General features: G+C 50.5%; 3 pseudogenes; 2 read left to right on the top strand and 1 right to left on the bottom strand.

Moving 5' to 3' along the window:
• Positions 1 to 1,123: 1,123 nt before the first annotated feature.
• Positions 1,124 to 2,339, bottom strand: LOC100899525 (tigger transposable element-derived protein 6-like; annotated as a pseudogene).
• A 2,684-nt stretch (positions 2,340 to 5,023) lies between these two features.
• On the top strand, positions 5,024 to 12,047 carry LOC114828044 (uncharacterized; annotated as a pseudogene).
• Positions 12,048 to 14,688: 2,641 nt separating this feature from the next.
• LOC114828043 (uncharacterized) overlaps positions 14,689 to 24,463 on the top strand; it is a 10,955-nt pseudogene continuing 1,180 nt past the window's right edge.

Here is a 24,463-nt window from a genome sequence, read left to right as displayed (position 1 = left end):
GTAGCCCAGGTCCTCAGCTTTCCAACGAGGCGCCGCACGACCCTATAGCTCCATTCAATCAAAAGTTACGGGCGTTTTAAGAATGGACCAATCCCCATAGACTTAACATTGACCTCCGATCTGCAAAATGACTTCTCTCCCATCATGCTGTAGGAGAATATACTGAAGATGAGAATGGATTGAATGAGAGAAAGAACGCACCAACCAATGAGGAAAACTGAAGTTTATTCATTTCGCCCTCGGAATCATACTCCGAATCATCACCCAAGTCCAGGTCGGCTCTGGATGCGAGTTCATCGTAGAACTCCTGGTATGGCTCTGGGATGTACTTGCGGAGGCTCTGAATGTCCGCAAGTTTTTGTTCTCTGATGGACACCCCTCTCTCTCCATATAAAGAAAGGCGCTCTGATTCTCAACTCGTCACTGTTTCGCAAACCGGGGTCCAATGAGACCCGGATGTAGTTAGATATTAGAATCCGAGATCGGCTGACTTCTGAAGACGGCTCAATCCATTTCGGATGATTCCGTCCCGATGACAGGTGGCTCGAGGCGAATGTTTGAGCGGTCTTCCAGAGATTGAAGATTCGTCCTCGCGGGGTGACTCGGAGGCATCGCTATCTATGTTTCTCCATTTTCAACATGGCGGAATACACGAGCATCAAGCATCTCCGCTGTGAAAGTCGGTCGGGTATCCATGCCTTTCGGTTCCCCCAATGCGCGCCTCGCGATGGCATTTCAAATCACCCGCCATTCGAGAAAAAAATCATTGGCGTTTGAATCAATGTTAAGTCTATGGGGATGGGTCCATTCTTAAAACGCCCGTAACTTTTGATTGAATGGAGCTATGGGGTCGTGCAGCGCCTCGTTGGAAAGCTGAGATTCCTGAGTTTGGAAAAAACGTTTATTTTCAAAACATCGTAACTCCAAAGACTCATTTCTCCGCGTGTAGCCACAGAATGAGAGGGAGGGCGGTGTAATATTTTTTTTCTGAAAGCTCTCACCAAGAGCTTTCGAAAATGGCCCCACAAGCCAGGATCGGTATCCTGTGGGATACACTACAGGGGGAAGATTGTTTTTGGGTGTTTTTCCAGACAGGACTTACGATGTTTCGAAAATAAACGATTCACTTAAGGATAGAATCGTAGGCATTTGACGGCATCGCGCCCACCGCGAATACGAAAGACTCCAAGGTCTCGATCGCTAGGAGCGCCTGTTGGGACGATGCGGACCTTACGTCGCAAGTGTCCTCCGCTTCGTCTTCCACACTGTCTTCCGTTTCGTCTTTCTCATTGAGGGGCTCGAAGCCTGGAGAGTCGGCGTGGCACTGGATTTCTTCTTCAAATTTAGGATCGGAGACGTTAGCCTTTTCTGATAGCCGCAACAAAGTTTCGAATATCAATTCTTCTGCCTCACCGGTTCCGGGCACTTCTACCTTATCGAGCCCGAGACCACAATGTTGGAAACACTTCACGATGGTCTTTTCTTGTACACCTTCCGAAGTTTGGATCACCCACCGGAGTGCTCCAAGAACGTTGATTTTCTTCGTGAGATCCGCAGCGCTCTCACATTCATCCATCCGCGTCAGAAGCCACCGAAGCATCAAGCCTCTGTATTGCACTTTGAAAGCTTGGATTATGCCTTGGTCCAAGGGCTGGAGCTTGCTCGTCATGTTTGGAGGCAAGAAGAGCAGATGAACGTTGCTCATGGAGCGACGGATATGGCATGGAGCATTGTCTACTAGCAACAAAACTTTCCTGCCCAGGCTCTATATGCGAGCATTGAATTCATCGAGACATTTTTCGAAGATTGCGCCCGTCATCCAAGCTTTGGGATTGGCTTTCCAAAACACGCCGAGTCGACTCACATTCTGGCCTTTGAAACAGCGAGGGATTAAGCCCTTTCCAAATGACCAACGGCTTGAACTTCTCACCGACGGCGCTGCAGCATATGGCAATAGATAGTCTCTCTTTGGCCATTTTACCCCCACGACAGTCACTACCTTTCTGCACGAGTGATTTATTCGGGAGAGCACGTAAGAAGAGGCCTGTCTCGTCCATATTGAAAATATCTTTGGCGTCATAGCCTTCGATGAGTTCTGGGATTCGTGTCAACCAGCTATCCACCGTACTTCCGTCAACATCACCAGACTCCAGATTCAAGAAAGAGAGCCTCTAGACATCGAACCCTTTAGGCGGGTAAGGGCTTGTCGCTGTTCCCGAAAAGGGTGGACAGTGGACACGATCCTCAGGTGGACCCTTTACGCGTTCAAATTGACGCAGTTTTATGGCAGAACGAATCGGTGCCTAATGAAAGTGGACCAATAGCTCAGGTGGACCCATTACGCGGGTGGACCCTAAGTCAGGTTTCACTGTAAGTGATGCTTGAAGCTGGGGAGTCGACTGAAACCCCAAATTTGATAGCGTCTTTTGGAGGTGTGCTCATGAGGTACGGGGCACCGGCGGTCCTGATATCGCATATCGGATCGCTGCACAGCCTTCACATCGAAGAAACTCGGAGAGTTCCTTCAGGGTAAAGGAGACGAGCAGGGCAAAAAAACACGACATCCGCGAGGGAACGGTCAGACTGAGAGGATGAATCTCACCGTGACTGCTCTACTAAGGACGCTATGTAGAAATCCGGAGAAGAAGGAAGGCACCTTTTGAAATACTCCATGGGTATTTGCCGCCTAAGTATGGGTTCTCGCAGCACATTGAGAACCAACAGGACGCAGTGATATGGCGGCCACCGCAACCGTTGCGGGAGGAAGTCAGCATGGCTTTCGCCAGAGCGCAAGACGAGTACAGCAAGCACGACGATAAGCAACGTACGCCCTATGTTGAGCGGTTTGCGGTTGGAGACGTCGCTGTTTTACGTGGGCTCTCGGTGGCCACGGGAACAGCGACTAAATTGCAGTCTAAGTTTAGAGGGCCGCTCATGGTCACGGAGGTGCTGCCGGGTGATGCCAATCGAATATCCGACATCGCGAGTCGTTCTTATCGGACAAGAACTCACTGCTCCCAACTGAAGCTTTTCAAGGTAGCGCAGGAAAATCCAGACTTCGAGGGAGGAGAACTGCATGACGCCTGGTCAGTGGGACAGTATGAGGAAATGGGAGCTATGAATGAGGAGCGCACCGAGGACGTCAGCAGCGGAGCTATTCCTCAAGTGGATGCTCAGGATGCGACCAGAGCGTCATTCCGCGAAATCCCCCCGTCTCAGCAAAACTCCACGGAAGGAAATGGACCCCACGACTGCGCAGACCGGAGTTTGCCGGGACAGGACGCGCTCGAAACGTCGCCGTCAATCGGGGCCGAACCGGAAGCAAATGAGCAACTGGCTGAGCTTATGCGAAGCTGGACCTCGCCAGCCACCAATACGGAGAGGATCGGTTCAGGCCGTGCATTTGGGCTCCATCCACGCGGAGTCCGGCCGTCGACAGGCAGCAGGGGAGAAGGTATCCAGTGCGACAGCGAAAGCCACTGGGAATCGTTAGAAATGAGGGAACATCGATGTAAGAGTCACCAATTGGCAATCCAGGAGGGATCATCGTAATTCATTGCTCAGGACAGCAAGTCAGGTAGAGTGGCTGAATGTTAGCCGCGGGGATAGATATCTGGGAGGGCTCTCTGGGTCTCTAGCTAAGGGAGGGCAGCGAAGGAGAGCAAACGTAGAAAATGAGGGTATTCCGAAACCGTAACAGAGTAATTCGGAATAAACCGCCGTGTGCGCGAGCTATCGAAAATGGCTTCTTGGCGACTTAAGTCGGACTCAAGTATCAGCTCTTAAACGACGAACGACAGTACTGTCAGGAAGAATATGAAGATGAAGCGATCAGGATTCAGCTCGTTCTATAAGGATGCAAAATCTCCGCACGAGTTGGCTTGATGAGCTCCCGGCGTTCAGTTGTCCGGCGCTCCTTTTTGCGGCGTTCAGTAGTCTCGGCGGTCAGACATTTCCGCCACGAGCTTGCCCCTAGATTCATCAAGAATATCAACAGGAACCACGCAAAGCATGAGGGCGGAAAAATACAGTCGCATTTCCCGGTTGGAATCGAACTCGATCTAGCTGAAGATTATTCCAGGACAATACCTCGTCGTATCCCGTGCTCGCAGCGGCTTGACATAGGCATCTGGACCTATCCCGCGACGTTCTTCCAATGCCCGAGCGACTCGACCCTGATGAGTTTTCCGAGCGGCTGGTCGGCATCCTCCGCGCATGAGTCTCGAACCGACCGCCAAGCCCAGGGCGTCCCTGGGCTAACACTATCTGCCGAACCGTAAGGTGAGGTCGAATAGTGGCGGAAACCCAGCAAACCCAGCGCTAGACCGCTCGCGGCCTACCTCGAAACCATGCTCCGAAAAACTTACCGTCTGCAAAAGCTCTATTTATTGGAGGACGGGAAGAGGTCTCTGATCGAGAAATTCGATTGACTGCCCTTCGAATGGCTTGCACGACCACCCAATCAGGCTTGCTCCGTCGAAAAATATCAGCTAGTTGACATCTTCAGGGAAACCCTCGCTTCTGCCCCCTGCCTCCCGACACCTGCTCGGAAGCACAACCCATTCCAGGATGAGCCACGGACCGAGCCCCGACGCGAACTCCGGATTCGTCTCGTTGATGGAATTCTCCTTCGTGTTTGAAGTTCTCTCGAATATCGTGGGATGCAAAATGCAAAGAAAGTGACGCTCACTCTTGTCCTCCCAGCAGACAAAACATCGCGGATCGAGATTAAATTGGAGTGGGCCGAAGAGGAATTATTCAAGACCACGGATACGAAACTCCCACTGAATTACCACCCGAATTGTGCTTGCGACATAGCGTTCGGAATACGCGCCGCGCCGGCGGCGCTCTTGTGAGGAAAGGAGTATGAATAAACCAAAACAGTCTCATGTCATGAGTCATGAGCTCATGCGAGAGTCCACGGTCCTCTGATTTCTCCCAACTAGCAAGTGTGATAAACGTCACCTAACATGGCGCAGTGACAGAAACTTATTTTCTTCAACGAACCGTTCAGTGCAACACCATGACGGACCCGAAGATTAAAGGTCGTAAGCCAAATCCGCTCGAAATCACTCCTGGAGCCGATAATCACGAGGCATGGCTAAACTTCAAAAAAAGCTTCGGAGACTATGCTCTTATCGAGGGACTGTTCAGACAACGGCCATCCCTTCAGATCGCAACGTTCAGAAGTTGTTTGGGCGAAAACAACCGACAGCTTCTGCGAAACCTCGGTCTCGGAAACGTTATCCCTAATGACGCACCGAAAGACACTCAGGAATGCGAATCATTGAGAAGAATCGTGGTCGCCCTCGACAAGCGGTTTGCCAAGCAGCTCAACATCGTCCACGCGAGGTACTCCTTCCACAAGACTCAACAAGTGAGCGGTGAGACGATCCACGATTTCTACGACAGAGCGTTGGGCCTAGTCAAGCGCTGTCGCTATGGCGCGCTCGAAGACGAAATGCTCCGAGACCAACTAGTCCCCGGGACGAATCTGACATCGGCCCGAGAGGCGATTTTCCGGCAACAGTCAGAACAGAGTCTGGAGGAAGTTCCTCAGACCTTACGAATCCATGAGGACAACGAGAAAACGCTGAGCGACATCAAGACGAGAGAGCCGCCTCTAAAGTCCGTGAACAAGATCGATCGCAACATCAAAGACCGACATCGGAAAAATCCTGACTCGCGATGGCAGAACAGAAGGCAACCTCATACCGGACAATCATCAAACAGACAGGAGCACCGCCGACAGACCAAGCAGTGCCAGAATCGCGGAAGCACACACAATTCGAGTTGGTGCCCGGCTTTCCGCCACAAGTGCACACGGTGTAAAAAAATTCCGGCATTTCGAATCCATGTGTCCGGAAGGCAACCAAGCTCGCGCCGTGCGAGAGGATGGAGACGACGAATCCTTGAGCGACGAGGACGTATTCGCCGTTTCCAAGCCTCGACGCTCGAAGAAGCGATACTTCGCAACGCTGAGACTTCTCAGAGGCGGCGAGCTGAGAGGACAAATTGACAGTGGGGCCACATGCAGCGTGATGAGTCTCAAAACATACTTGGTGTTGAAGAGACAGAACGCTGCCGGAAAGATCGACGTCTCCAAATCGGCCGGCCTCCGATCGTATGAAGACGAAATCACGGAGTCTATCGGCAAATGTCTTGTCGAGATCGAACACATGGGTCAGTCGCGCAAGCTGGCGTTCCAGGTTATCCGTGAGGATCGAGACACGCTGTTATCCGGCTCTGCATGCAAGAAACTCGGACTCATCTCATTCGGCAGCAGCGTAGAGGAAGCATTCTCGGTAAAGGCCCACAATGGCAACTCAGACGCCTTACTCAAACAATTCGACGACGTGTTCACCGGTTTGGGCGAATTCTTTTTGAGCGAATGGGGGGCATTCGCATCACGAATGATCCGGTGTTCCTGAACCGAGCGATAAGGCGACCGCGATATCCGATACAAACTCTAGACGAACATCATCCGTTCATGGCCAAAGCACGGATATTTTCGGTGTTGGACGCCAAGGATGGCTTCTATCAAATGAAACTGAGCCCGGAAAGTACGGATGCCACCACATTTTGGACACCGATCGGGCGCTACAAATACCTTCGGGTCCCTCAGGGCATCAGCTCAGCCCCGGAGGAATATCAACAGCGACAGGTAGAAGCGTACGACGCACAGTGTGGCCAAACCCGATTTTAGGCGGCAGAAATTATTTCAGTGAGTTTTTTGGATTATTCTCGTAGTACGAGCTCGTATCAGTCATCAGAGGAGATATCTTGCTCTTAGGCTGCTCACGAATAGTGAGCTCTCTATCTGCTGGCGACTGAGGGTAGAACATGGCTTCCATGCCTGGTGCTTGGGGAGCACGCCGTATCGCATCGATATGGAGGATTCTCCTCCAATCTCGGCCACACCTGTTCAATGGAGCTCGATTGAGCCTTCATTCATCGTTCTGCGTCGAAACGGGGCAGAGAAGAGGTGAAGAAAGAATTCTTAGCCGGCAATTTGGACGATACGATGTTTATTGATCATACAATATTGTATATGTACATAGTACCGCTCGCAATACCGGGCCTTCCGTATGAACAAAAATTATCAGGGAGCTGTTACTTTCTCAAAATGTTTCTTCGTCTCCGGAATCGAACTCACTGTCAGTGACAGCCTCACCTTCACAGCTCGAATCAATCGCGTCTTGCCTCGAGTCTACTGAGTCTGCATCGGAGTACTCAGAGTCCGAATGCTGCTCTGATTCTTCCGGGTGACATCGAATATCGCGAGAGCTCCCACTCAGCAACAAGTCAGCAACTTCCTCGTCCACGGATCTCCCTTTTGTTTCCACAACGTCACGAAACGAATTCACGAGTGGATCAGACGATATCATCAACATCGAGTAGAGATCGAAGATGTTTTCTCTTCTCGAAGTCTTTCTCGCGTTGTTCAGACGAAAATAGCGACACTCTTTGTGTCGCGCTTCTTGAGCCTCTTCTGTCAGAGCGCCAATCGGTACAGGTTGGTGTCGAATTACATTCGCTCCGTGATCCAAGATCTTGTGGAGGGTCGGAGTGAGCCCGAACCATCCGTATCGATCCTGCACGATTTCTTTTGTTTCCCGGGCGTACTCTTCGAACTTTTCGACATCTATGTCGAATTTAGATGAGAGGGTTTTGTAGAATAACCCTGAATCGTTTCATGACGCTCTCATCGAGTCCCGTGATGGACGCGCTTTCTGCTGACTTCTCGAAAAAACGTCGGGCGGTGTTTCCATCGTTCGTATTTCCGAAGCCTTGCCTGGGTTGATCTACTCGCAGAGAAAGTCTGGCTTTGAACTGCTCCTGGATCTCCCTCTTCCTTGCTTTTACTTCTCCTTGCTCACTCTTATTAACATAAGCCTCTTCTTCTGTAGTTTCAACCTGTACGCCACATGGAGGAGGAACTCGAAGACTCGTATCCAAGCGTGGAGCGTTGACAGACCGAATCTGTAGTTCTCGATCACATCGGGTGGGAGCACAGAACTCGCTCTGCGTTGCTTCTGTGTGCGCTTGCAGATGTAACATGTCTGGGTAGATTTGGTATCCGTCAATGCATTGATAACTTTACCGTCGACCATCGTGAGATGCAATTGGTGGGAAACAGAGATATTCATATCACCCATACTTATCTCGGTCGAGCGCAGTGATTCAATCTGACCTTCGATGAGAGCGACCTCTTCTTTCGTGGATTCCGTCGTTTCCGCGCCAAATATGAGTTTGATGGGCCGGCAGTAACGAGTCGAACCTGGTACGGAATTTCGCCAAACACGGATTCGATCGTTCGTCGCGTGCAACTCCAATGGCACGAGGGAGAACAAGAACAGCACACCGTCATCCATTGATTTTTCACTGAAGCCTTGCTTGTATCGGCTCTGATTCCCACTGCCATCACAGCCCCATTTGCTCAAGAGACGGAAGCTTCTGTATCCAGCGTCGAACTGCTCCCTCAGGGTTGAGTAGTTCGCCTCACACAAGCGCCTACAAGTCAGGTCCAACAAAACTTGCAGCGTTGTCTCGGCTCTGACATCACTGACGCGCATCTCATCCGTGGACGGGAGGCAGAATTTCTTGGCTCCCTGAACTCTTTTGTAGGATGGTAGCAGAGAATGACCTAAGGAAACAGTTTTCTTCCGAAGGCGACCGTAGGATCGCGTGCTCCATTTGCAGTCGAGGTATAGAGCCAAAGTCTCTACTGAACCACAGGTTCGCGTCATTTTTGCAGATACTCGGAGTTTCGCTCGTGGGAGTACCGACATTTTTGATCTGTTTGGCGCTGCTTCGGTCTCCGGTAGCAAACACAGAGCGGTAAGCCGCGTACAATAACTTCGCAGGTCCGGCAGGCAGAAGATCTTTGACTTTGTCCCGTTTTGTCCTCTCCGCCAAGTCCGAGAAATTCTTCTCTGGACGTCCCGCTCGAGGTGTCCCTTGTGACGCTCTTGATGGTCCCGGCTCCTCGGGCACGTCTTCTTGTGCGGGTAGCTCAGTGTAGTGCACGATGAATTCGAAGTTTCTGGCTTCGAGCCATTCGGCTTCTTTTTCGAAGAAACGTTCCGCTTTCGAATTATGTCTCTCGATTTTTCCCCTCACTCGGGACACATGCCTGGTGATCTGCTTTCTGATGTGAGATCTGTTGCTTAGTTGCTCAATTTCAACATGAGCATGACTCAAAATGAGTTTCTCCAACCGATCGACGCACTCGTTCTTCCGGGAGTTAAAGATTGTCTCCACAAATGTCCTCCGGGGCACCCAAATTCGAATATCTGAAAACAGCACGCATTCACGTTCGCCAAAACTTGCTGGTTTTTTTTTTCGGAAATGGAAGGAGGGAGGGTGAAAGAAGATTTTCCGACCCATGAGCCGCCCGGGTCCGCCCTGGTCCATATACTTTTTCGGCGGTGAAATTTCATGAAAATCAGGATTTTTTCGCAAAAAAGGATGCACTCAGAAAAACTTCTAATTTGCATATTCTCGTCGAATGAAACGCTAAACGTGGAGTTTCAGACTCAATCTTACTCACGATTCGGTGTTTGCTCCATTCTGAATCGATTCCACGGAAACTCGAGCGTCAGCACGAATCGGAAGAAAAAAGTGACAGTCCGGAGCAAAAAAAACTTCCTCTTTCCAGAGTCTCTCCACAGAGATTCAAGTGCTCGGTTTCTGATTGGTGTGTGTTTCTGAGGTCCCCATACTTCCTCCAAGACGCCACGACATAAATCAAAATTTTTCATTTTCAATTTCTGCCGCCTAAAATCGGGTTTGGCCACACTGTGCGACGGTCTAAACGGAGTACTGGTGCTCGCAGATGACACCATCGTCTTCGGAAGCGGCGACAATGACGGAATTGCGCTTCAGGATCATGACACCAACCTGAAAGCGCTCTTGGAGAGAGCTCGAGAGGTAGGACTTCGTTTCAACAGAAATAAACTCCAGCTCCGATGCAAGGAAGTAAGATATATGGGGCATGTGATCTCCGCCGAGGGGGTCAGACCGAACCCTGACAACATCCGGGCTATAGTCGACATGCCGAATCCAACCGACGTCAAGGGAGATCAGAGGCTCCTCGGAATGGTAAATTACCACCTTGCGTTCCTGCCCCGCATTGCAAAGCTGAGCAGACCGCTCAGAGAGCTGACGAGTAAGAAGAACCTATTCAATTGGTCCGTCGAGCAGGAGAAGGCGATGAAAAGCATTAAAGAAGCACTGACCAGCGCACTCGTCCTTCGTTTCTTCGACGCTAGCGAAGAAGTTGTGATTCAGACAGACGCCTCCGACAAAGGAGTTGGAGCGGTCATGCTCCAAGACGGAAAACCGGTGGCATACCACTCACACGCACTGACGACTGCGGAGTAGGGGTACGTGGCTATGGAGAAGGAATGCCTGGCCATAGTATCCGCGTGCCTAAAATTCGACCATATGATATACGGGAAACCGGAAGTAGTGATCGAGACGGATCACAAACCGCTCGTGGGAATTTTCGAAAAACCACTGGAGGCCTGCCCGAAACGGCTGCAGCGAATGAGCCTTACACTTCAGCGATACAACCTAAAAGTACGGTACATCACGGGTTCGAAAAACCACACAGCGGACGCGCTGAGTCGTGCTCCCGTGCGGGGCGCCGGTCAGCACCCCCGGGAATAAGCGCTCCGAATTGAGCCGGAGCGCTACAGAATTTATGAAGACTCACAGATATCGGACCCAGTCCTAGATGAAATTCGAAGACATACCCAGGTCGACCCTCTGTCAAGGAAGTTGTCTTTCGCGATCAAAGGAGGTTGGCCGCGGAAAGCTGACGCGGACTTGGATCTATTTCGGACTCTTAAGGACCACTTGCGAACAGAGAGCGGCCTTATTTTCCAGGACAGGCCTGTTTCATTCCGGAGTCGCTGCGCTCGGAGATGCTGGAGCGCTGTCACAGATCTCACTTGGCAATCGACGCCATGCTAACAAAAGGCGGGCGCGCCAAGCTCTTTTCTAGCCCGGACTCTCTAATGAAATAAGGTCCCTGGTTGGCGCCTGCCAGGCCTGCCGCACCTATCAACCCAAACAAAGAGACGAGCCTCTAGTCAGTGGTGAAATTCCTAGGCATGCCTGGGACATAGTCCACCAGGATGTCATGGAATGGGGGGGCGAACAGTACCTGGTCACGGTTGATGGGTGGAGCGACTTTTTTGACCTCTCCAAGCTCGGCGCAACAGCGACGACGAACAAGGTAATCGCCATCCTTTGAGAGACTCTTCAGCGCCTTTGGCAGACCGCGTCAGTTTCGCACGGACTCCGACACGCGATACCGCTCTAACGAGTTACGACTATTTCTGGATAGGTGGAAGCTGAGACAGCGGGCAAGCGCTCAACATCACCACGCCGGAAATGGGAAAGCAGAATCCGCGGTCAAGGTTGCGGAGAGAATCCTCAAGAAATCACGGTTACTCAGACAGGACCTCCATCTGGCACTACTCAAGTGGCGAAACACACCGCTAAAAGATGGCCTCTCGCCAAACGAGAAGTTCCTCAACAGAAGGACGAGATCTCTTCTCCCAACAGCGGAAAAGTATCTGCTGCCCAGGATACACAATAACATCGGGGGAAAAATCAGAAACAGGCAAGAGAAGCAGAAACTATATCATGATCCTGGCACCGTCGAACTGCCGGAGTTAAGCGTCGGAGACAAAGTGGAGGTCGCGCCCCAGGATTTCTCTCAAACCTGGCTGCCTGCAACGGTGACGGCGAAGCTGAACCGACGTACCTATGAAGTGAAGACCGAAGGAGGATCAGAACTAATCAGAAACAGGAGGTTTTTGTGGAGCACCAAGTCAAGCTGCAGGTTCCTGGGACTCGGCTCCCCTCCCCCACTCCCAGAAACACCGACCGCACGGGAAACAACAGCCAAAACGACATCTCGACAAGAAAGCACTTCCGAAAAATCACCACCCAAAGGCAGACAAGTCCTACAGGAAACACAGCCAAAGAGCAGATACGGGAGAATCCTTGAAGTTCTACAGAGGTATGAGTGAAGTGATAATATAAATATCGAATAATCTCAGGCAATGGCGAATAGGGAAGAAAACTCATAATCAAGAAAGCTCATATTCTTATCAATGTCGCGTGAAGGACAATTGTGTCTGGTTTGAAGCTCATAATCATAAGGAAACTCATAATCTTATCAATGTCGCGTGAAGGAGAATTGTGTCTAGGATAGTTGTCTAGTTTTAATTGTCTAGTCTTCTCCCGCGATACCCATATCCCAATCGTGCGCGCATGTTTTAGGCCTAACCCATTGTACCTCCGTCCCTCTCGCGAAAGGTCTTCGCGGAAGGAAAGAAGATGTTAGGCTTGCGACATAGCGTTCGGAATACGCGCCGCGCCGGCAGCGCTCTTGTGAGGAAAAGAGTATGAATAAACCAAAACAGTCTCATGTCATGAGCTCATGCGAGAGTCCACGGTCCTCTGATTTCTCCCAACTAACAAGTGTGATAAACGTCACCTAACACGAATAGTCCTCGCTATGAGGCCGGCGCCCTTGGACCTTCGAGGGCCGGCACAGACTAACTATTATAATGCGGGTGTGAAGATGAGCGAATCAGCAGCTGAGGTTGCTGATGTGAGTTCAGCAGGGAGGAAGCATCTCACGAAGGAATCGGTAAAGACTAGACAAGCCGGAAGATTCGATGATCCCATGTACCTGAATGCGTGGCCGTTTCTGTTGACGGATCGAAGACCTACGGGCGATACAATTCTCTCTTCAGCCTCGTCGCTGTGATTGGAAAAAAAAGCGATAAGGTTCTCGACAGCTTCTCGAAGACCTTCTTCTGTGCTTTCTATGCACGATCGGGAGCGCGGAAGCCTGAACTCGACGATGCGATTGAAGCACGACTCGCGATGTTCCAACAATCACGGAGGGACGAGATCAGCGATGGAATCAAGAGCGGCAGTAGAGCTTCGCAGAGGTCACTAGGAGCGAGAGGCAAGAGCTGGCGCCGCTGTTTCGAAGTCCCATCCTCACATTCCGACAATCCGGTGGTCGAGAAAGGAGGCATCCCGCAGAGGCAAAGGAAAAGGGCCAGGCAGACTCACCGCGGAAGGAAGCGGAAAATAGACAGAATTAGAAAACGAAGCCAAGTCCATAGGATGTACCCTAAACGGGACAAACTCGATTATACAGATATGTAAGAGCGTACCCTGCCGCGCTGCGCCACGGATTACGAAATATGTGTCGGAAGAAGACATACTGAGTGTCTCTACCGATTCATCGAATTTCCGGAAAAATAATTGGAAATGTGAAGTATTTATTTGCATGCTAACTCAGCCGGCAAATACAAATGCTTGAAGAGCTCTTCAGACCCACCTGACGTCCACCGCTCTAGTAAGCGGTCTCGAGAATGGCGACATCCCCAGAGGCTATCACAGAAATCTCTCCCGAGCCGTCGCGAATACTGAATGTGAATAAGTGTGTGTCATTTTAGCCTTGTAGGAATGTTTCATGACGCTTTTTGATTTTACTCTGCCTTCTATCATTGCTCCGGCCTCTCCCACCGAGATATATTTCAGCAATCTGGGAGCTTTTCTCGGAGATTCATGTTGTGCTTCTGAAACCTGATGACATAGTAAACGGCGCGTCCACATACTTAGTTTGATTGATCTTAAGTGTAGCAGTGAGGTCCATATTACCCACACAGTACTGCATCAGATGAAGATCCAGCATTTTAAAGGTTCAATGGTTTATTTGGATCAGATGGTATCATAATGTGCACACATCAACCTTTCGATTCAGGCGCGAGTTGGCTTAGCGGATCCAGTGGCTTCACGCTCCCATTTTTCGAGGAGGCGCTTCGTTGACTCCACGGCATTGCGATTAAGCTCGGTGGTCAAACCCAGTTTGATTGCGAGTTCGTCTGTCGTGAAGTAACATTCATTGTTCATTGCACTTGAAGATTATATGCTCAAGTGTTTCCGGTACCACGCCGCACTTATTGCATGTCGTTTTTGGGTCGGTGGAGAAGAGCGATCTGTGAACCCAGGTAGGTAGGGAGCCCGCTGTGGAAAGCGCCAGGAGGGCAGATCCTCTGCTGTTTTCTACCCACCCATGCTTCGCTTGATCAGCCACCAAGCGATAGGCGAACCGAGTCTTACCGCGTCTGTTACATGTCTGTCGGGGGTGGTGCGTCTGTTGAGATCATCGGGATTCGCCGAATTGGCATGGTTTCGCCTTTGAATTCGCCGTTTAGAACCGTGGCTTCGATCACATTCTTCTCTAACTTATTGATGTCCTTGTACAATCCTGGGCACACTTATGTTACGAGTTACGAAGCTTAATGATTGGGTGCACCGATTTTCAGAGACCGTAGTTGAGGTGGCATGCCAGGTAGAAGTAGATCTTGATCCACCACAGTGTCGATGGACTCTTAAGGATTCTGGTACGGGGACAGCTTGGCCCGTCACTGAGCGATCAGACAACGAGGTCACATTTTATTCCACCACACACCCTCATATAGATACAGTCCGGGAAAAACGATGTCTCCCTCTTACGGTCATACGCATAGCTTCTATCAGACTCGCAGATTCAAAAATATATTCCTTGAGAACGAGTTCGGGCATAAATGCCCTGTCTGTGATCGCCTCTGGTTTTCCCGCGATCTCAAAACAGAGAATCCTAGTATGGCGATTTTTCTGCGGGACCATTTCGAGGACAAGGATACCACGGTTTTCAAGCTGTGCGGTAATTGTTTCAGAGTGTGGAAACATATTCCGCCTACATATATGTATAATCCGTATTTCTTCCGCTCATAAGTCTAATCATCCTCATGATATATAAACACAGAAAATTAGATCACCTACCGTCAGTTTCACGCAATCCACAATCACGTGAGACGTTTTCACGCGACCATGCGGTAAAAGCTCGCTACTACCTTTCCGTTTTTTCTCCTATTTTTCCTTATTCTGATCTTACCCTTATTATGATAACTGTAGAAGCCGCGTCTCCCGGGCGATATCTTGTACTCCTTCACCCTCTCGATAGCCTGATCGACGATGAGGAGGACCCGAATCAGTGATGTGTGCTCACGTTCCCCAAAAGCGGACAGTCACGGCGAGCCTTTCGGATGAGACGAATTCTCGTATGAGTTCGCCAGTGTTCCGAACTTGGATGCCTACCCCGAACCCTCTTGTCGGACTCTGGTCAGCCTCTCGCCTCCTTCCTTACATCGGTGGTGCCCGCTTCCGGCAACTGAACTTCGTCGGCTGAATTTATCCTAATCTTTGGTGTCGAGTAGGCACGTACCTTCTTGAACGGAGTAAGAATGTAACTGAATGATACGTCTCGTTAGGGCTCGTAACGGAGAGTTTTTCTCGCTACGACAATGGAGCGTCCCCAGCACCATCTTCTACCTTGAGAGTATAGGAGCATAGGTAAAGACATGAATGGAGGGGGCAGTGTTTGCCCAGGTTCACCTCCAGAAAGGGCGCGAGTGGACCGATCTCATCGGGGAAAAAAGAAGAATCTCCGGAAAAAAATCTCTGTCGAGCGACGCGATGTCCGCGAGCTGTATTTTCAGATTCAGTGGGGCCGAGCTTCTTTGACAACGATGGCATTTCCAAAGCGTGCTCCAAACGGAGCTCAATCATCCCATCGGGGAGACGCGGTTGTCTCTCTCCGTATTCTCTACTCTAAACATCAAAAAAACTTATAAAATCGGGCTAGAACTCTTTATTTTTATACTCATCATACGAGAAGATCGCCGAGCTTACAATCACGGCTCTTCATCAATCTGAGACTGGGCTCCGGGTTCGTTATGGGCATCGACTGTCTGCTCGAGTGAGCATGATTCTTCCTCAGTGTGATTACGCAACATGTTCTTCACAAACATTATTCGTCTGAATCTGACATCGCTGAGGCGCTCACGAGAGTAATGTTTGATCTGTCTGGCCCTGCTGAATGCTCTCTCAGAAGCGACGCTAGTAGGCTGGATGGAGACCAAACAAGCGATCAAATTAGTTAGAGGAGAACTGGTATCAGACTCATGCGTTTCTCTACGTTCGAAGCCTCTCAGAATTTCTTCCGCTCTTTGTTCCAACTGCAAGGGGGGAATTCCGGAGGACCCGTCGAAACTGTCCGGGGATCGCATCCGGACATTTCTCTTGGACTTGACCAAAATCTCGAATCTCTGTTGCATGGTGGACGTGGATAACACGCCCTCTCGCCGATTCTCGGGAGCATCCGACGACACACTCGTACTCGTGACATTCCTCATGAACTTGACGATTTCTTGAATGAGATCTGACCTTTCCATGAGCATGACTGGGTTCTGAGAGACCGCGGCGATCGAATCATCGAAACTCGAGCAATAGAAACGATCCTCGAAGTATCTGCGTATCTTTGACACAGATTCCCGCCTTTGAATTACTCTCTGGCAGATGCAACGACAGAGCGCGCTGGCAAAACCCGAGTCGGTGCCGGTAGGATCCACGAGCAATTTCTCAACGAGGCTCTGAAAGGAAAATGTATCATAGTCCACGCCCATTGCCTCGGCCTCGAGCTTGTCGTCGGAAGTCTCCGATGACACCATGATGATGCAATCAGGTTGCGGATTTGAACTATCAGTTATGAATGATACAGGAATCGTTAACCCGGAGATACCAGGACTTCTTTATGCAGATGACCTGGTTTTGATTGCGCACTCTTACAAGGAAATCGAGAAACTCCTCCACATCTCCACGAAGGTGGGTACGGAGAGAGATCTCATGTTCAACCCGAGCAAGAGCGCAATGATGATATTCAACGCAGAGAGGCTTGGTGAGGTAGCCCCCTGTGAAATGCAGGGGCAAGACATCGAATTTCGAGATAGGTAATGCCCCCTGTATATAAAAGGCTTATCTCCGTACGGTCAGAAGCTCGATTTCCGATGAAAACGTTATGGAAACCTGTCTGTTCGCACTTCTGCTGCCGTATTTGAAGATGGTGAACTTAATAAATAAGTCAGTTCAGACCGATGTGGCCTCCTAAGGGTTCAAAAACGCTGCGGAGAAGACTTTTCGGTAATACTCAGATCACGCAGAGATACTAAAGGGAAATTCCCAATGTCTCGAGCTTCTCACGATCGTGCATTCGATGACCAATAGCTCGAAGAAGCAGATTCTGACTCATCACATTTTGCTGCTTTGCGCTCACATTTCTGCCGCATTCTACAGACATCTGAGGATAGCAATCTACGCGCGTAGGCTTCTGAAGCCTTTCCATCACAGATCCACCACGCATCATCCGTTTCCATGCCTCCGGTCCGATCCGCCGCGTCGCTCACTACGAAGAGCGGCCGACAACGACTAGCTCCCTGCCGGCTCGCTGTGAATCGCACCTCGAGCGAGCTCTCCGTGAACAGTCCGCGACGAGAGACAGCAGAGCACAACAAAGTGCACTGGCAGCCGCGATCTCGCGCGCCACTAACGCGGCGCGGCACCGCCGGACGCACGCACATCGCACCGCAGAACGCCGGCTGGCGACGACCTGGATCGTTCGATACATTGAGCACCGGCCCTTGGCCCCTCACACTCTCGGCACCATGGATGACATTTACCAGGGATGTAAGGCTATCCACTTCACTGATGAAAAAACGAAAGCGGGCCAAACAGCTTACCGCCGCCAACAGAGTGAAACTACAAACCTTCCATTCTTTTCCGCAAGCGTTGATCGATCTCTACACAGATCAGAGCTCCACATCGCAAAACTTCAGGCAGAACATACGGAATTATAATAGTGGTTTGGCTATGGCTTCCATGGTGGCGAAAGTTGAACCCCCTTCGAGGGAGCGGCCCCTATTGTTTCCGTGTACACGGACAAATGTACCACACTATCGGGGGACTTCCTCCGCAGGAAGGCCAGGTCCCTCGCTGCGCGCAAGTCCTCATCATGGACTCTGAGGAGGCTGCGAGAGAATTGACCACCCGTCCCGTCAACCGCGGCTGCCAACAGTCTATATTCCACTCTCTCCACAATATGCTAAACGAGAACAATCCATATGTAAGGTCTTTCAAACTCATGGCTCAGGTGGCTGATGGTGAAGGTCAACGAGCGCGAAATGACGGCCGTCTCCTGAGACCGGTTAGGATGGTTCTTGAGCAAGATTGGAGCAAGAAGTGGAAACTACAGGTTTGTTCTTGTTTGTACAGTTTGAATAAACTGGGGTTGTATTTAAAAAAAAAAGATTCAGCGGACGACCAGCGTCGGTACAACGCAGCGACCGCTAATGAAGTTGCGATCGTCTACGTAGGGGACGACGACAACATTCCTGGGGAGCGGCTCTTAGAGGCGCACGAGAACAGTGGAACACTAAAAACTCTGAGCTATGTGCATCAGCTTTGCGATCCACTAACTTATCCGCTTTTGAGCCCGATTGGCGGGGAGGGTTGGCACCCAAAAATGGAACGTCTAAACCCATCATCAGACCGCCGAACTAGAGTTACTCAAAAAGAGTATTATGTACTCATTTTTGCTCTTCGCTCGAGACCACGAGTTCAATCCTCTCCACCACGCTGGCAAACTAAGCCAACACTCCATCGTTGACAGTTGGCTGAAGATTGAGATGAACCGACTTGACTTCATACGCCGAAATCAACAACAACTGAGACTCGACACTGTTCGTGGATTTCAAGATCACCTGTTGAGCGACCATGACGCAGGACCACCGGGTCGGCAAGTCATCCCCGCAACCACTTTCACTGGAGGTCTCAGATATGTGATAGCTCAATATCAAGACGCAATGAGCATTGTATCGAAGTATGGAAAACCAAACTTATTCCTCACCTTCACCAGCAATCCCTCTTGGCCAGAGATAAACACTCATCTCCGAACGGGCTCGACTGCGTCCGACCGACCAGACTTGGTAGCGCGCATATTTCACTTGAAGGTCAAAGCTTTCTGCAATGAAGTCCTCAAGAAACAAGTGCTCGGGGAAGTGGCCGCCTACATCTATGGGGGTCGCTCGTTCAAACCCACTACTCGACTATTTCTAGAATGATCCGAATACGAATCCCAAAGACTCGAATCATTCTCTCCCGGAGAACTCCGCTAAGGATTTCTTCAGCCTCTACCCTCTACCACCTGGGATATGACATCACTCCGGAAGCCGTAGACGGAAAACGTTGGGCCTCTAGCCTGCTATTTGCAGGAGTCGTGGAATCTGGGAAATCGGAAATCGGACATCGAATTGGGAAGTATTTCAGATGCGCGTTCACGCAGTGAATGCGGCTTGCTGATGTGCTTTCGACTTGAAACAATGAGCTCGACGAACAGGCGAGTCTCTGCGAGTCATTGAGTAAGTGCAACATGCAAGACGCCATGGATTCGAGTTCCGCGGTGATTGTGGCTGGTCCATCGAGAAAGTTGAGGCTGGCTGTTCGGCACGCGTTGAGAAGTCCTTTTTTTCCGGCCGCTCCATGCAGAGGCAGGCGTCTTGGAGAATGAGGCAGCCACGGGAAGCGTGACCGTCATAAGCCGGGCTTGTCAATCGGAGGATTCAACACGAGCACGAGCCTAGGTGAAGGTGTCCGTAGAGAGCACGTCAAATCTTCTTGCCCATATGAGGAAGCACCGTCAGCCTGCAGCGGCTGCTGCATTCACGGCGTGGCTCTTGTCGAAATGGGAAAAGTTCGTGTCGCATCATCCACGACGAATCAATGAGAATCGAGTTCGGAAAGCAAACTCCGCTTTGCAGAGGAGGTTTGACCCATACGACGGTACCGCTGCGCCTCGTTGAAGAAAAGTCATTCCGAGATTTCTTGAAGTTCTTGGGCTTCGAGCAGAAAGGCCTGCAGCTCATAAGTCGCGGAACTCTCCGCCGCAGTCTGAAAGGAGCTTATGAGGATTTCCGCAGCCGCTTGAGAGACGTACTCGAGAAGCCAGCTTGGGTATCGACGACGGCCGACATTTGGTCGGGAGGCAAAAGTGGCTCCATCGGTATGAAAGCGCTTTGGATCGATGGTGGATTCAATCGGATGTCTGCTTCCCTCGCGTGTCGCCGCTTTTGCGGAAAGCACTCATTCGACCGGATCGCCCAAATCGTGAATGAGATTCCCGAATCTTTCAATCTTCCGCCCTCGAAAATAGGTGCCTGCGTTACCGACAATGGCTCGAACTTTATAAAAGCATTCGCTGAGTTCGGAGGGGAGGCCGAGAATGTCGACCGTGAAATGAATTCGCCTGAGGAGAGCGACAGTGATGACGAGGATGAGGACGGAGAAACCGAAAACGGATGCGCGACAAACTCGATGAGGGTATCGAGCGAGACTGCAGAGGTTCGTGAAAAATCTGTCCCTCCTCTTGCTACCGACCGCGATAGATGAGATGTGTCGGTAGAAGATCCGATTACAGTATCACAGATTCATCCCCTTCAACCTTTCCCGTCCCTGAAAGTCACTGCCGGAATCCTGAGTAAGCTCGACTTTAATGGTTGAAGTGCCGTCTGTTTCAGTTTGGAGGAGGTGGGCTCCCTGTCGCTGACGGAGAGGAGGGGACGTTTGAACGAAATGGGACATCAGACGCGGCAGAGAGCTCAGGGGATCCGGAGTCTGAGGTCGAAGGCGAGCGCCGTAGAGGCGGAGCGCTTCCTTCATGGGTTGGCCTCGAAGAGATAAAGACTCAGTTGCTCCGGTGGCAAGCGTTCCTGATTCAAGAACGAAGCGCAAGTTCTCGGGAAAATGCTCCGTTTGCGGGAAAGAGGGTCACAAGTCACAAGCGAGCACAATGTTTCGAGCTCCGAAAGGAAAAGAAGAAAACTGCTCCACGCAATGGTGCGTATTCAGCTTCAGTGAGCAAAGAAAGTCAGGACGTGGATTTCTTATCGAGCGCTGCCTGCGAGTCTGCTGAGCTACGTGATTCTTGGTTGGCGGACACAGGAGCGGCTAAGCATATGACTTCGCGACGAGACTGGTTCGACGAGTACACGCTCCCGAAGAACCAGCAACCGATCTACTCGGCGAGTGGTCATGTGATTCATGGAATCGGCACGGGTTCTGTTGTCTTCGAAAGTGTGGTCAATGGCAAACGTTATACTGCGGAGCTCACGAATGCACTTCATGTGCCTGCGGTGAAACAGAATCTGATCTCTGTGGGCATGTTGACGCACATTCGAAGCCAACTTCAGTAGTACGGGCACGACTCTCATTCGCGATGGTGTTCGGGCAGCTACTGGCGACCGCGCAGGTCGAAGATTCTATCGAATGACGCTCCGAGCTCTGACAGGATCAGACAGTCAGTCGGGGTTGAAGGTACCCGATTCGCAGCCGATCTCAGTATGGCACGAACGGCTTGGTCATGCGAATTTTCAAACCATTGCGCAGGCTATTCGACATGATTCGATGTCCGGGGTTGAGGTGAAAAGAAAGTTGGAGTCGTCAAAGATAAGTCGTCTCTGTGAAGCGTGTATACTTGGCAAGCAAGCTCGCTTGCCGATTTCGCGGTGCGACGACCGAGCAAAGAGTTGTGGAGATCTCATCCATTTCGATATATGCGGATCAGTGAGGATTGAGTCGCCAGGTGGATGCAAATGGTTGTCGGTTTTCGTGGACGACTGTAGCGGGTTTCTCTTCGTATACCCTCTGCGGGAAAAGAGCTATATTCTCGCCTCGATGCAATCCGTTTTTGTCGAGGCAGCAGCTTGTGATCACAGAGTGAAAGTAGTTCGGAGCGACAATACCATGGAGTTCAAATCATCGAAGATGAAGGACCTCCTGAGAAGGCAGTTAGTGAAGCAGCCGTTTACGACTCCGTACGTGCCGGCTGAGAATGGTCGCTTCAAACGTTGAACGACAGCATCGGACTGTGATGGAGTCCGCCCGAGCTATGATGGAAGCCGCGGAATTTCCAAACATGTTGTGGGCAGAAGCCGCAAGAGCTGCTGGGTATATCCGTAATTTGGTTCCTCTGAAGCGACTAGAGTGGAAATCGCCGTATGAACTGTGGCATGGACACAAACCGTCAGTTTCTCATCTCCGCATCTTGGGCAGTACCTGCTACGTTTTCCGCTGAGGATGTCAAGCGAGGTAAACTGGATGCCAGGAGTGAGAAGAGGATTCTTGTGGATTATGATGAAAAGTCAAAATCCTATCGTTTGTGGCTCCCGGGAAGCAAACATATAAAGATTTCTCGGGATGTGCGGCTTATTGAGACTCCTTCGGGGAAAGAAGTGAGTTTAGACATCTCAACGAGAAATGATTCTGAGCCCGAGAATGAAGTTTCGAGTAATAGCGGTGAGAAGCCTTCTGACTGCATTACGCCGAAGAAGATGGAGTCCACTGGTGCCAGTTGTTCTACTGATACGCAGGACAGTCATCGGGGAAGTATTGATCGGGTGGCTTCTAAGATCACTAAAGAACGCATAAAGTCGATGGCTGATCAGGAAGCGATAACCGATGATGAATGGCTCGATAGTCACGCAATCTTCAGCTGTGATCTGGCGTTGTCTGCGGATGTTCCCTCAACATTCTCCGAAGCTATGAACTCTCCCGAGGCTAAAAACTGGCGTGAGGCTGTTGATAGCGAGTATAACTCACTCATGGAAAACGGGACATGGACGCTTGTTGAAAACCAGGGGGAGCGAACGTTATCAAGTCAAAATGGGTGTTTCGAATCAAGAATCGACCGGATGAAAGTGTGGACAGATACAAGGGTCGGTTGGTCAGCAAGGGTTGTTCGCAGAAAGCTGGCATCGACTTCTTCGAAATAAGTTCTCCAGTCTCCCGTCTCACGTCGATTCGCTGTCTCCATAGTAGCGGCGAATGACATAGAGATGGAGCAATGTGACGTAACTATAGCGCGACTTGGAAGAAGACATATTTATGTATCAATGGGAGGCTCATGAAGATGAAAGCGGAAGGGTGTGCAAGCTCAAGAAAGCTCTCTACGGTCTTCGTCAAGCCCCGCTCCAGTGGTACCGAAAGATTACTGGAGTCCTTTTCCAGTTATCTTCACCAAGGCTCTTCCAGTGGACAAGTTCAAGAGTATGAGAAGACTGCTCGTTATTTCTCGAGGACTCTGACCCTGAGAGGGAGTGTCGGCAGAGGCATGGTCTCGGGCTATAAAAGGAGCTCTTTGTCGATGAATAAAAAAAGTCTGTAGTCATCCGTAGAAAACGAAGCTATGTAGTTGTTTCCTCGGCTCGTTACTGAACTCTGTCTTACATAACAACAATTCTCACTATTTCATTGATGGTCCCGGTGGCAGTGGGAAAACGTTCGTACATATATACGACCATATTCCACCTTGCCGTTTCCAGAGGCCACATACTTATCAGCGTAGCTTGGACGGGCATCGCCGCCAACTTGCTCCCGGACGGTCGTACGATCACTTCAACTTTCTGCTTGATGGTTCAGGACAACATTCGCAGTTCGCCCATGAAGAACCAGTCCGAAGGAGCTGCCAAATTAAGAGCAACTGATATCATCAAATGGGACGAGGCTCCCATGGCGCCAAAAAACTGCTTTGGAGACGGCTGACCGACTTCTGCGGGTTGCGGTTCTTTTCCCCGAATATCCCATCCCAAAACTCCCCAATGCGAAACCCGGGATCCCGGAAGTTTTGAGGTCGAAAATTTCTGATTCTGAAATCTCCGAGTCCGAACGGGCTCAGCTCGAAACTCTCGAGATCGAAACCCAGGATCCCGAATAAGCTCATGTCGAAAGCTTTTGATTCCGAAGCCCTTGAATCTTCGAAAGCTCTCCCCTTTCCGGGAACAGCCACTTTACTACTGTGAAATGCAAAATTAAGGATCGACAGTGTGGATTGTGCAAATCATTTATCATCACTTCCGCCCCGCATATGTCAACAGCTCATGATCGCCCATGTGAAGACAAAGTGTTGTGGCAACATCCACCCATCGATGTGGAAGAGCGAAACGAATGTGGTAGCTCTGCGCATATTCAGGGCATGAGACGGCGCTTGGAGCTGGAATGTACCAAATGAGGATATCGGGGGATGAGTCTCTCTCTGTGACGATACCCGGTGTACCTGGTGGTGCTGCCTCAATCGCATAATAATATTTTATATGATCATCATATCAGAAGAGATTACCCAAACTATCTCGATTCAGGCATATCTTACTATTATCATTGCTCTTTCCGACGTATATTCTTCTCATGATATTGTCGAATAATTAGATATTCGAAGCGGGAGACGGCGCTCAGGGCAGAGATATACCCGGATGAGGGTATCGAAGCATGAGATTTCTCTCAAGCCTACGGCAATCTGTAAGCCACTCGGCGCAGGTAATCCCTCAGGTCTATCTCATTGGCTTCCAATTCTCTCGCATATTCTACCAAATTCTCATTGAGAACCCTATACTTTTTCTTTGGCTTGGGGGCCGGTTTCCCCATGCGGAGCATCATCATGTTGAGTCTGAACTTCTCTTCCTGCTTCTGTAGGTGCGCAACCATCTCGAACAAATTC

This window comes from Galendromus occidentalis, unplaced genomic scaffold (assembly GCF_000255335.2).
Source record: "Galendromus occidentalis unplaced genomic scaffold, Mocc_1.1 scf7180000075452, whole genome shotgun sequence".
NCBI lineage: Eukaryota > Metazoa > Arthropoda > Arachnida > Mesostigmata > Phytoseiidae > Galendromus > Galendromus occidentalis.
The sequence above is the reverse complement of the archived record's forward strand: the minus strand, read 5'-3'. Positions and strand labels throughout refer to the sequence as shown.